We start from the raw sequence: 14724 nt of genomic DNA on the forward strand, positions 1-14724 counted from the left end.
TTCAGTCTCCAAAATATTTATTGGTTTAATTTACTGGCATAAAATCGAACGGCATGTGGGGGAAATMATCTCAGGAGCACACTGGTTATGTTTTCAATCCAAATAAAATAGAATTTTCCTATAAAAACACAATCTACACTTTTACGTTGTCTACAGTTGACCAGCAACTGCAGCAAAATAATAATACAAAATGCTACAGAAAAATACATTCACTTATATAATTTGATATAATTGCATTTCTTATTTKAAAAATGCACTCGCACATCTGAGTTATCTGGTTGCAGGTGCGAGGGAATATGATAACCTCAAAGAAAATAGAAACCTGCACATTGCTCTTGCTCTTATTAAAGCATAATATTTTWAAATAAGTCATACCAGCAAGAGCAGTGTGCGGGTTTCTCTTTTGTTTGAATATAATGGCGTTGCAAATGGCAGTTAGGTTGTAGACTCAAGAGTACGCAAGTTGATATGTCCATACTGCTGCAAGCCATTCTTCAATTACCCTATAGGGGTCGCCAAATCCACATGAAAGTCCAGCCAACCGTCGCAAAGCATCTGTTTAGCTTCTTCACACATCACACCAGGACAACTGTGCACAGACGTCAATTCGTTGTCTATCCACGTTGTTTCAACGTATTTTTTGTTTTAAAATCACGTGGAAACAACATTGATTCAACCAGTTTGTGCCCAGTGGGGTGGCTCGATTCAATCCATATCACTGAAGTTCAAAGTTATAGCGCAATTTACATTTAATGGCAATGTTCCCACGTTTATGGAGACTTCATTTACGGTAAACTGCATTTGTCGGCTCAATCAGAAATTGCCTTTAAATTTCAAGCATGCTAAATGCAGGTTGGCATTTATTGTCATGAATCTTGCCTTAGAGTCAGCTCTGCAGTGGTCACTAGCTGACTCGACACTGGACATGATCAACCAACTCCGGACGCTCACGTGCCGTATCCCTAAAAAGAGAGTGAAATGCATGCAGACACCAGACACTTCTCTCCCTACCTGCTTCCTCTTTCTGTCTCCCTTTTAGAAGAATAGGAACTTATTTTTTCCATTGAGTAGTCTAGGATCCCTTCACAACACACAGCAACATTCTCTGACCCTATAGTTTAATCCTACAGTGCATTCTTTCAATTTCCGCCATTCACTACCATTCTATGGCTACATGTATGCGGTGTCCATATTAGGACATCCTRAGTATCACCATTCAGTATCATTCCATCATACCCGTGTGGTGTCCATATTAGGACTGCCTCAATCTCAGCAGCCAGGTATTGTACTTGTTCCACCATCTATCAGTGCTCTCTCAGGTCTATGTGTTCTGAGGTATGAGTCTGAATTGTCCCTGTATGTGTTTGTACACTAGTGAAAAATCCAATGTCCCCTCTAGGGATCAATAACGTTTTATTTCATTTTAATTCCGTTTAATTCATCCAATTGGCTAGGCAGTAGGCAGTTGCCATTGTGCTGGTTAGCTGGGATACCTGGTATACACAGGTTAAGGTTGGGCACTCTGCGGTAGACAAAATGGAAGGGTTGCGAGTTTGGGTGGCTGTGTATCTCCGCTTTGATTCGCTGGGGGTGTGTGTCCGGGGCAAGCTGCTGACTGGTTGCCTCAGTGATGAGAAAGAGGGCGTGGTTCTCGGGGTCATGAACTTTGAACTTGCAGGCGCAGAGCGAGSATACTTCTTCGGTGGTGGAGTACGGGTGGACTAGGAGGGTTTTGGCTGTGCAGCCGCTGTTGACTTCTTGTAAGGCGACTCGCAGGTAGTTCTGAAGGAGAAGGGATACAAGGAATGTGATACAGGTATCATTCATACAAAAATACATTTATGCAAACATGCAAAACAGATATAAAATATACACATGCAAAAACACATCGGAGAAAATGACACAAAGAGAGACAGAGAACATTACACGGATATCAGTTATATGCAGGTGCTCATGCAGGATCAGAACTGAGACACAAATACACAGGAATGTATTTTTTTTGAAGACACACAGGGAGAAAGATGAAGTAGCTCTGATACGGCTCTATAGCCTCTATTATTTGTATGGCGTTTACAGGAAGACACAGCCATTTCGGAGCGAACAGAGAAAACCAAGACAACGTGTCATTAGTGCACAATCACATGCATTAGATTAGTCCTATCTCATCTACCTATCAGCTTCCTTCTCAATATTACTCCCTTCTTGACCATCCCTAACCCTGGAAATCAAAACATTTTTTTCCTCCAAAAGTGTCTTCATAGATCATTTTTGAATACAGATCCAAATACAGAGGGATAGTCTCGGCATGTCACCACCGGCGCTTCTCATGCAGATTGGTGTTGAGTGAAGTTGCCCCTTGACGCTAATCTTGGGTCAGTTTTGCATTTCCCCCCARTAATGGTTAAGGTTAGGATTGGGGGAAAGAAAGCTGATCCTAGATCTGTACTTAAGGGAAACTTCACACCGGAGCCATGCAGATTCAGTCCCCATCTCGGGGGAGGGGTTTTAGGGGGGCGTTCTTTCAAACTCACTGCCTGGGGGTCAGATGGGGTTCAGGGCGATACCTGGAAGTCGTCCACGGAGGGTGCCGTGCGCTGGGCGGTGCGTCGGCGGTGCCACTGGTGCAGGGTGTCTCTGGCCTCGGAGCTGAGGACCCTGGCTGCCTGTTCCTCCTGGAAGTTCTTGATGAGAGCCATGGCCCCGTACGCACTGGTCAGGTAGTAGCCACCTGGGAGAGGGAGGGTTGGGGAGAAGGGGAGAAGGGGAGAGCAGGCAGGGAAGGACGTGTTAATGTCTCAACGAGGCTATACGAGGTAGAAAATGACGTATACGGTTTGTATGTTGGTGTAGAATACATTCTGGTGTATAAGTGAGTATATCGCAAACTGTATACTGTGGTATTGAATCCAGTGTCATTATGTGATGGTAGACCTACCCTCTCCATGCAGCAGTGAGGGGTCCAGCAGCTCCATCATGTAGAGGATCTCAGTGTCCAGCTGAGGCATGTCACACTGGGCCAGGACATAGGTCAGCATCGGTAGGAAGTCATCTGCTCCGTACATCCTCCCTGAGAGAGAGAGAGAGATTATTATTATTTTTATGTTAATATTGTACATCTCCAAAGTAAGCTTTGGCAATATGTACATTCTTACGTCATGCCAATAAAGCAAATTGAATTGAAGGGAATTGAGAGAGAGAGAGTGGAGAGAGAGGAGAGAGAGAAGAGAGAGCGAGAGAAAGAGAGAGAGAGAGAGAGAGAGAGAGAGAGAGAGGCATGTCACAATGGGCCAGGACGTAGGCCAGCATGGGCTGGAAGTCATCCTCCCTGTACATCCTGCCTGAGAGAGAGTTACACAGCGGGGAAAGGCAAGGTGAGGTATAGGAAAGGTGTGGTCAGATGAAAACACACACATGAACACACAAACACACACACTCAGAAGCATGCAGATAAAACAAGGTTGGGGTTCAATAGAATTTCAATATAATTTTTTTTTTTTTTTATCAAACAGAAGAATTAAGGAAAAGTGCTTTTTAGTTTCCTTCCTGAATCTACTGAATTTAAATGGAATTTATCCCAATCTTGTTTAATAGACAACCAGGTACACTATAGACAAATATGTGGAACTTATTCACACTCTCTGCACATGCACCCTCTCTCCCAAAACACATCCTCCCCCCAATCCCACCTACCTGAGTTATCCTGCATGATGGTGTAGATGAGTTTACACACTCGGAGCAGCAGCGACACCTTCTTATCCGGGGAGTACATCTTCCTCATGTTGTGGAACTTGTGGCGGATCTTCTCGATAGCCATGGGGTCAGGGGGCACGGCCCCGTCCACACCCAGGTCCTGGGGCCTCCGGGTCTTAGCCAGGGCCAGGTTCTCCCTCAGCTGCTGCCAGCCTCCACTGCTCACCTAGGAGGAGAGGAAGGAGAAGGTTATGAGCATAGAAATTTAGTTATTAGAAGTGACAAAGCCAGTGCTTAAATGGGAGAGGACAGAGAGGAAGGTCAAGGTTATGGTTATAGATATAGAATTACTAGACAAACAAGGTTATGAATCATCTTCATGGTCATGAATGCCATCTATCAATTATATTTCTATGATTATTGTTCCTTCTATTTATTCTATTTCTATCATAGAAATGTAATTACTAGAAGGGGAGAAAACCTCTCAGACCTGTGGTTATGATGACATCAACTTCAGGATTCTCCTCAGTGTAAACACTGCATATAAAATATATCCTGTTAAAAGACATGAGCTCCCCGACTAACGTTCTACTAACTTTCAGAATCAACTATGATTCTAACAGGTGCTGCAATGGAAAACAAAGCTCACCTGGAAGTCGTGCAGGGCCACCTCCACTACGCCCTTCAGCGGCTTCAACACACATTTGTGCATGGCCTTCTCCAGGACAGTGTCTAGAGATAAAACACAGACACATTGGGAGTTAGTGACTGCTTCCCCACACTGGTTAGCAAGTGCATCCACTTGCCCATATTGTGTAGTTAACTGAGTTCAATCAATCTAAACTGGATCAAGACACACTGCTGTGTGCAGGGCTTTCTTTGTCTTTTTGGAGTTCAATCAATGTTTCACACAATTAGGAGGATGTGGTAAAACTCCCCGTTACATTAGAGCTTTCCCCTAAAACTTTTAAAGGGATAAATCTCATGCAACTGCAAACGCTTTCCGGCAATGAAACGGTAAACGTGAACGCTGCAAAACGTCATGCAGTAAAATAAATAGCATCCATAACCATTAAAAACCTCAACTGACCCAGATGCAGTTTGACCGCGCAATGGCATTTTATTGTACAATGGTGCGTACGCTGATGATGAGCTACTTCCACTGCCTTGCCCTAAAACATAACCCAGCCATAAACATAGCTGAACCTGCACACTAACGGACATCACCTCCAGATCCTCAGGAGAATAATGGATACATGCTTGAACACAAACCACACCGTTTGATAAAACAATAGCCTACATCCATCACGTAGCCTAGTCTATTCTTTTTCATCTGACCTCAAACGGTATAAAATCAGTGTCAGCGAAGCGGTGCAGCCTGTTTTCAAGCAAATAACTGTTTCCCGTTCATTGCTGCTGATTAACTAGCGGTGACAGAGACCATGAACCGTAGCCGGCAGCTGGGTACTAAACCGTAGTTTTTATCGCCTCTATTATTTCAACGGGTTATTCTTACATTTGCATTTGTTCACGCCACTTTATCGTGCAAAGCCTTCATCCAAATGAATCTAGTGGCCTATTGTGTGGAAAACCTGAGAGTAGCAGAAGTCTAGAGAGGGGGACTGCTTCATGGTGTTTGACATGAGCAATGCTGGGTTTTCCAGGAAAAGAGAGAGAGAGAGAGAGAGAGAGGTACAGAGAGCTTAAGAGAGAGAGTACAGAGAGAGAGGGAGGGTGTACAGAGAGAGAGAGAGAAAGAACGAGAAAAAGAAAGAGAAAAACAAAGAAAGAAAGAGAAAAAGAGGAAGGTTTGGTGAAGTGTAAGGTTAGAAAACTCCCCACTCCCTACAGACTACACAGCACTGTATTCTTATATGTAAAGGAGCCAGTTTAGCAAAGCAATGTCAACCAAGGTAAAACTGTGTAGCGTTTTGCTGTCGGCTACGACTAATAACATAAATATGATTCTGAATACATGGAGAGGTCGGTAGATTATTAACATGGACTCGAGAGCTGGATAAACACACACTGGTTAATAGTTCATACACATGAAGTAAACACACACACACGTCCCTCTACACTTCCTTACTGCTGGTTTCCTGCCTCCTCTCAGGACTGGCCTTGGCTCCTTGGTATGTTGGGCAATGTTTGTTATGTTGCTATCCCTCCTCTCTAAGCCTTTACAATGGGCTACACCCCTTAGATAAAAATAGTTCCTTCACTGTTTTTGGAAGAAAGGGTTCTTTGATGATTATTTGGAAGACAAGAAGTGTTCTACATAGAACCAGCTGTCTTTCATCACTGTTACGATTTAAAATGACAAGTTATCAAACCCGTTCACAGGGTTGGTTAACTCTGGGGGATCCTTTGGTGTCTAGACAGTTAGGTAGATTAGCCTTTGGTTTCCTTGCACCTTGTGTGTGGAATGAACTGCAATGCACTTTAAAATGGGTGGAATTGGTGCCTCTAGGCCATTTCAGACGGTTGTCAGGGGACCTTTATACTGAAGAATGTGTCTAGTTTTTTATGATTTGCTTTTGGTGTATTGTTGTCTATAATAACGCATATGTTATTGTGTATATGAATATGTAGTTTAATGTGTTTATTGTATTTTGATGTGTATTGTGGTGCTCTACAGGGCTCATCTGGAAAAGAGACCTTGGTCTCAGCATTGACTCTGTCAAAATAAATAAATAAATAATAACATACTATTTCCCAGCATGCTCTATTGCAGGGAGATTTTCAGAATTGTTTGTTTTACTGTAATATCTGTGTTTTTGCATGTACATTGATTGGTTGATTKATTTTATGCTACACAAAGATAAATACCTTACAGTTTTCTAAACATCCAATCTGTTGGATTTATGGCACCCGTTACTGAGATGGTTGTTCCAGTTGAGATGATTTTGGTAGTCTCAGTATTCAATCTTCCCTACCCTAGCAGTCATTCTCAATGCAGGTTGAAGGTGATTAACAATTCCACTTGTTAGATATCCTAACTCTGACTGGATTCCAATAGGAATTACACATCACTTTGCAAGCCAGCATAATGTGACTTGCAGGCCTGGTGTGGCCTGTAAACCAGGAGATTCTTATCACCACTGTGTTAGGGTATAACTAGGACCTCAAAAAAAGGCCAAAGACTTCTAGAACTAACTCAAGATAGACTAGAGCCTGTCGTTTCCAATAGGAGCAAATTAATCATAGTGTGCAGAACAAGCAAGGAGGTGGGCAGAGCCAAGCATGAGCTAGTGAGATCCTATTGGTGCGTTCTAGCATTTATTTGCATATTTCCGTTAGGGAACGCCTACTCTGTGAAGTGCGTGTGTGCAATAACTCAATTCACCCTTGCACTCCTTCTAAACAACAACTTATTTTACAACTTTAGCAAATGGTAAAGTCTACAAAACGCAGTCCACTCTGTTTGTTACAGATTCTAGTTTGGAAACAGAAAACTGTATGGAGATCAAATGTTTCATCGATGAGAAAATTAGCAGAATGTTGGCCAAAATCCATTGCGCTTTATCTTCTCCCACTGCCGGCCACTGGGCTTCCTCTGATCACCATAGTGGAAACGCTAACCGGATACTTCACATTTATACTTCCTGTGAAATATCTGACTCATTGTTCTATTTGTGGAAAGGCCTTATGATATACACTACCGTTCAAAAGTTTGGGGTCACTTAGAAATGTCCTTGTTTTTGAAAGAAAAGCACATTTCTTGTAAATTAAAATGACATCAAATTGATCAGAAATACAGTGTAGACATTGTTAATGTTGTAAATGACTATTGTAGCTGGAAACGGCTGACATTTTAATGGATTATCTACATAGGCGTACAGAGGCCCATTATCAGCAACCATCACTCCTGTGTTCCAATGGCACATTGTGTGAGCTAATCCAAGTTGATCATTTTAAAAGGCTAATTGATCATTAGAAAACCCTTTTGCAATCATGTTAGCACAGCTGAAAACTGTTGTTCTGATTAAAGAATCAATAAAACTGGCTTTCTTTAGACTAGTTGAGTATCTGGAGCATCAGCATTTGTGGGTTCGATTACAGGCTCAGAATGGCCAGAAAAAAAGACACTTTCTTCTGAAACTCATCAGTCTATTCTTGTGAGAAATTGCCAAGAAACTGAAGATCTGGTACAATGCTGTATACTACTCTCTTCACAGAACAGCGCAAACTGGCTATAGAGTTAGGATTAGGTTTAGTTTTAGGGTTAGGGGGTTGGGGTTAGTGTTAGGGAAAATAAGATTTTGAATGGGAATACATTTTTTGGTCCCCACTTGGATAGTAAAACAAACCTGTGTGTTGTATGTGTATGTGTGTCGTGGGTGTCTGTGTGTGTTGACAGTCCTTCTCTAGTTCCCTTTATAAACACACACTTGGTTACTCTACCCCCATGCCCACTCTTTACCTCAATTACCAGTAAAACTATCAATTTCACCCCCCCCTCCCCTTACCTCAATTACTAGTAAATTGATCCAGTTTGGGCTTTTAAATGACATTACGAGGACCTACACCCATTTCTCCCTAATGTATCTTATACATACAGTGTGCAGTCTACACTGACATAGTATGTCAACAGTGAGTGTAGGAGAGCACAGTCCAAGCTTCACTTCTCTATTCCTGGAAGCCTTCCATAGCCTGTGGCTTTTACCATTACGTCAGTCTGTCTGTCTATACAGGAATCCCATTTGTGTTACTAGTCGAGACTTAACTCTGTCAACATTGTATCTGGTGGCAAACACGGAACATCCTAGCCTATGTTACTGTCCTTTGGGTCGTAGAATGTTACTGTGCCTGGTTTAGTAAATGTATGCATAGGCCTATCGAGAGCATTGCTAGTCTTTTATTGTTATGTTTATTACTTTGCATACTTCTAGGAGGGTAATAATGTCTCTGTAAGACATTGGTTTACATTATACAGTCCTCTGCCCCATAAACTACAGTTTTCTGTTTCTAGACCCCTAAGCTGAAATAGAGAGAGAGAGGGAGAGACAGAGACAGAGAGAGAGAGAGGGGGAGAGGGAGAGAGAGGGAGGGAGAGAGACAGAGACAGAGACAGAGACAGAGAGAGAGAGAGAGGGAGAGGGAGCGAGAGGGAGGGAGAGAGACAGAGACAGAGACAGAGACAGAGAGAGGGGGAGAGAGAGAGAGAGGGAGAGAGAGAGACAGAGGGGTATGTGAGAGAGATATATAATATATATATCTGTCTCTTATACACATCTAGATGTGTATAAGAGACAGAGGGACAGACAGAGAGAGAGAGATGGACGGACAGAGACAGAGAGAGGGGGCCAGAGAGAGAGAGTGGGGGCCAGAGAGAGAGAGAGGGGGAGGGACAGAGAGAGAGAGGGACGGACAGAGAGAGATAGGGACGGAGAGAGAGAGAGAGGGACGGACAGAGAGAGAGAGGGATGGACAGAGAGAGATAGGGATGGACAGAGAGAGAGAGGGACGGACAGAGAGAGATAGGGACAGACAGAGAGAGAGAGCTGGACGGACAGAGACAGAGAGAGGGGGAGAGAGAGAGAGAGGGAGAGAGAGAGACAGAGAGAGGTCAGCTACCACTCCAACAACCACTTCTTCTCTGAACAATGCTTGGCTGTTGTTGTTTACAAAGAACAAGGGAAAAGAGCCGAGTGTAAAAATAAGGCTACATATTCATGCAAATACTTATTCAGCCCAAACTCAATGAAAACCCTCTTTGACAACATTGGTTAAGTCAGCCTCCATCACAATTTCATTGTCAAACGTTAGCACTTGCTTGCTTCAGCTCAGTGTCCTCAAAATCAGGACTACGTATTGTAGCCTCCTCTAACTAGGCCTATTTTCTGTCACTAGTAAGCTCATACCATATTTGGTCCCACATTAGATTAATCCCTGACATTTATGGATTTAGGTTGGGAGATAATTGTCATTTTTGCCATTCCAATTGAGCCACAAATGTAGCTTGGCAGTTGGCACCACTGTGCGATTTTGTGCCAAGCTGGAGAGGCCAGGAATAACTGACTGTAGGGAAGGGAGGGTACACTGGCATCTCACTGGCATCTCACTGGCATCTCCGTAACCCAACACTGGTTTCCATAACCAGTCTGTCTTAACGTGGACTAATAGGGACTAATAGCTGGGCTAATTTTCATCATGTATATAGGCTAAGTCTTGACAGTTTATCACTGTAAATATGGATTAGGTCACTTCGAAACTAGTTTTTAGGTGTTACTTCCCTATTCGAGCTGAAGTGGTTGGAAAGAGAGCCAAAATGAGCACATAATTGTGATACGAGAAACACCCACACGCACTGTGTTTAGGGTTAACTAGGCCTCAAAAAAAACCAGACTTCTAGAACTCAACACCAAGATAGACCAGAGCCCTTCGTTTCCAAATAGGCAGCAAATGAATCATAGTGTGGCAAAAACAGCAAGGAGGTGGGCAGAGCCAAGCATGAAAAGCTAAGTGGAGATCCTATTGGCGCGTTCTAAGCATTTTATTTGCAATATTTTCGTTAGGGAACGCCTACTCCCGGAAGTGCGTGTGGGCAATAACGCCATTCTTCCGCCTTTGACTCCTTCTAAACAACAACATATTTTACAAAACCCTTTTTTAGCAAATGGTAAAGTCTACAAAATGCAGTCTCACTACCTGTTTGTTCCAGATTCTAAGTTTTGAAAACAAGAAAATCTGTAATTGGAGATCAAATGTTTCATCAAATGAGCAAAATTTGCCAGAATGTCGGCCAAAAATCGATCTCAGCTTTATCTTCTCCCACGCCGCCAACTGGGCCTTTCCTCTGATCACCATAATTTTGGTATAGTGGAAACGCCAGACCGGATACTTCACATTTAACATCCGGTGGAAATATCTGACTCATTGGTTCTAAGTTTGTGGAAAGGCCTTATGATATACATACCGTTCAAAAAAGTTTGGGATCAGCTATACAATGGAATCATAACCATACTGTACTCATAAGGTCACCTACACTACCAATTCAAAAAGTGGGGCAACTTAGAAATGTCCTTGTTTTTTTGAAGAGAAAGCATTTTTTTGTCCTTTAAAATCACATCAATTTGATCAGAAATACAGTGTAGACAATTGTTAATGTTTTGTAATGTCTATTGAAGCTGGAAACGGCCCTGATTTATAAACAAATATACATAGGTGTATAGAGGCCCAATTATCAAGAAAACCATCACTTGTGTCCAATGGCAACGTTGTGTTAAAGCTAATCCAAGTTTATAATTTTGAAGGCCTAATTGATCATTAGAACCTTTTGAAATTATGTTAGCCAGCTGAAAACTGTTGGTACTGATTAAAGAAGGCAATAAAAACTGGCCTTTCTTTTAGATCCAGTTGGAGTATCTGGAGCATCAGCATTTGTGGGTTTCGATTACAGGCTCAAATGGCCGGAAACAAGAACTTTCTTCTGAATCTCGGTTCAGTCTATCTTGTTCTGAGAAATGAAGGCTATTCCATGTGAAAGAATTGCCAAGAAACTGAAAGATCTGGTACAATGCTGTCGTACTACTCTCTTCACAGAAACAGCGCAAACTGGCTATAGAATTGGGTTAGGTTTGGGTTTAGGTTTAGGTGTTTGGTTTTTAGGGTTAGGTTGGTTTTTAGGTTTTGGTTTTAGGGTTAGGGGTTTGGGGTTAGTTAGGAAATAGGTTTTGAATGTGAAATATTTTTTGGTCCCCAACTTTGGATAGTAAAACCACCTGTGTGTGTATGTGTATGTGTGTCGGTGGGTGTCCTGTGGTTGTGACAGTCCTCTGGTTCCCTTTATAAACACACAACTTGTTACTTCTACCTCCATGCTCAACTCTTTTACCTAATTACCAGTAAAACTATCAATTTTACCCCCCCCTCCCTTACTTCAAATTACTAGTAAATTGATCCAGTTTTGGCTTTTTAAATGACATACGAGGATCTACACCCATTTCTCCCTAAATGCATCTTATAATACAGTCTACACTGATATACTATTGTCAAACAGTGAGTGTAAGGATACGGCACAGGTCCCAACTTCACTTCTCTATTCCCTGAAGGCCTTCCCATAGCCTGTGCTTTTAACCATTACGGTAGTCCTGTCTGTCTATACAGGAATCCCATTTGTGTTAAACTAGTCACTACCACTCCAACAACCACTTCTTCTCTGACAATGCTTGGCTGTTGTTGTTTACAAAGGAACAAGGGAAAAGAGCCGAGTGTAAAAATATGCTACATAATTCAATGCAAATACTTCATTAGCCAGAACTCAATGAAAACCCTCTTTGACAACATTTGGTAAAGTCAGCCTGCCCATGCACAATTCCTGTCAATCGTTAGCACTTGCTTGCTTCAGCTCTTTCGGTGTCTTCAAAATCGAGACTAACGTATTGTAGCCTCCTCTAACTAGGTCTATTTTCTGTCACTAGTTAAGTTCATACCATATTTGGTCCACATTAATTAAGATCCCTGACATTTTGGGGATTTGGTTGGGAGATAATTGTCATTTTTGCCATTCCAATTGACCACAAAGAAGCTTGGCATTTGCACCACTGTGGAATTTTGTGCCAAGCTGGAAGAGGCCAGGAATATTGACTGTAGGGAAGGGAGGGTACACTGGCATCTCACTGGCATCTCACTGGCAATCTCCGTAACCAACACTGGGTTTTCATAACCAGTCTGTCTTAAACTGGACAATAGGGACTAATAGCTGGGCTAATTTATTCATCATGTATATAGGTAAGTCTTGACAGTTTATCACTGTAAATTATGGAATGGATTAGGTCACTTCGAAACTAGTTTTTAGGTGTTACTTCCCTATTGAGCTGAAGTGGTGGAAGAGAGCCAAATGACACAATAATTGTGATAAGAAAACACCCACACATTCATCATTCATGTGAAAGTACGTATGTATCTACCCACACAAAGCTTCCCTTGTAGTTGAGTTTCAAATGATGTGTACAGGGGCTATAAGGACACCCCCCCCCCCAACACAACACACACACACTCACCTATCTGATCCTCGGGTATGAGTGATTCGATGGGTGGTCCAGTTCGGAGCTCTGCGTCAGGTAGGCTTCATCTGGGTCATGAATGTCTGAGGGTCTGCAGAGGTTAGCCTGACGTATGACCCACCCTTATTCTCCTGTACAAAAACTGATATAATCCTGAACCAGGCATCCAAAGTAGGAAACTCTTTGTCCCTGGAGAGCTCTGCTATTCCCTCCTCACGCGCTCGCTTTCTGGGGTCATGAACGTGCCTGAAGACCTCCAGAACATTTTCGGAATGCTTCAGCGCAATCTTTGCCCCAGAACTCCGACCCCATCTCCGGGAGGCTTTGAAGGGAGGACGGAGAGAGCCCTGGTCCAGGTTCGTACTCTCCAGGCTGACGCGCCGTATGTACTTTCTTCTATCTTCGTCACAGAGGTCTTCTCGTCTCGCTGCTGTCCTTGCATTGTTGCCAAAGGGGATTAGCCGGTAATCTAAGCGGGGGCTGGCGGGGAGGGAGAGGGGAGGGCTTGGAGTTTAGTACCAGAGAATCTGAGGAAGAAGGTTGAAGATGGACAACTGTCGCTCATCCTCCCCTCTGTCGCTCTCGCCCTGGGGGTCTTACACCGGGAGGGGCTGGGGGCGGCTAACAGCCAACCATTTCCCACTATGGAGGGAGCGGAGTAATGGCCGGTGCCTGGCACGGGGGAAAGCTGGCTACGGACAGGAGCCTTGGCAGACTAGTCTCGTCATCAAGAGCGATGTGGGCACCCGGTGGGGTCGATGTCAGTGTTTTTTGGAGTGGTGGGGGAGGAGGGTGTTGAGGGTGATGGTGGGTGCACAGGGAATGGCGGCGCCTGCTCGTCAGTCTTTCTTGGAATGGCTTGCTGTGGCCTGGCCATGCCCATGGGGCGGGCGAGGGGTGGGGCGAAGGTTCTTGATTGGATGAAGGTGCAAGTGGTTGCCTGGTCGAAAACGATGGTGGCAGGCGTTTTCCGGGCATATGCTGCTTTCTTGGGCTTACTGGGATAGAGGGGTGGGGGGAGGGGGGAGCTTTGGCCGGCAGCTGGGAGAGGGAACGGGGGGGCGGGAGAAGCCGAAGGGGAGGGGGCGTGACTGCTTCCTTTCACGTTGGGGTCCGTGACAGGGGCCGAAGACGTCCCATACCGGTAGTTCCCATGGGCTGGGGGTGGAGTGTGTACGTAGGGGGAAGGAGAGGGGGTAAAGAGGATTGAGGGTCTTCCTCAAGCGCCGGTGAGATCTGGAGGAAGAGGGGGTTGGAACGAAGCAAAGAGCACCCGTTGGACTGGCTTTCTCTCCAGGCGGAGAGGAGGGAGGAAGGGGGAAAGAGCTGGAGGAAGCCTGTTCGTGGGCGAGTCACACTCTGCTTCTCTTGTGGTCCGTCTCTGCACCCTGGTTGTCCAACCGATCTCTGATCAAGGGCGCTGTGGTGGAGGGCGAGAGGGAGAGGGTTGTCCTTCGCGAGGCTGCCTAGAGCAGAGTGCCAGAATAATCTAACAGGGAGAGAAAGAGATTTAGCAGAATCATTAACAGCGTCAGCACACTGTATACATTGAAAAAACCTCACAAGAGGCTGCCTACCAACAACCTGACCAATAACACTCAATCGTCATGATAAATCATTCAAACACAGGACTCAGTACAGAACACGCTTCATACTTCATACATCAGACACATCCCTTCATACACAGACACATATCTCCTTCATAAACACAGACATCATACATACCCCTCATACCACACAGGAACACATACATTCACATTATACACAGACAACAACATAACATCCTACTCACATACACAGACACAATAACTCCTCATACACAGACACATGACATACCTTTCATACACAACACTACATCTAATAAGACACAAACATACACTTATACACAGACAACAATACCTGCTCATACACAGACATACCCTCAAAAAACAGACGACATAACTACCTGCATACACAGACATCATACCCTCAAATAAACAAAGACACATACATACCTGCCCATACACAGACATACATACCCTCCATA

The 14724-nt window shown here is 43.9% G+C and overlaps 1 pseudogene; it reads right to left on the reverse strand.

Moving 5' to 3' along the window:
• The window catches only part of LOC112069298 (ras and Rab interactor 2-like), a 27254-nt pseudogene continuing 12530 nt past the window's right edge, over positions 1-14724 (reverse strand).

This window comes from Salvelinus sp. IW2-2015, unplaced genomic scaffold, assembly GCF_002910315.2.
Source record: "Salvelinus sp. IW2-2015 unplaced genomic scaffold, ASM291031v2 Un_scaffold963, whole genome shotgun sequence".
In the NCBI taxonomy this organism is placed as follows: Eukaryota; Metazoa; Chordata; class Actinopteri; order Salmoniformes; family Salmonidae; genus Salvelinus; species Salvelinus sp. IW2-2015.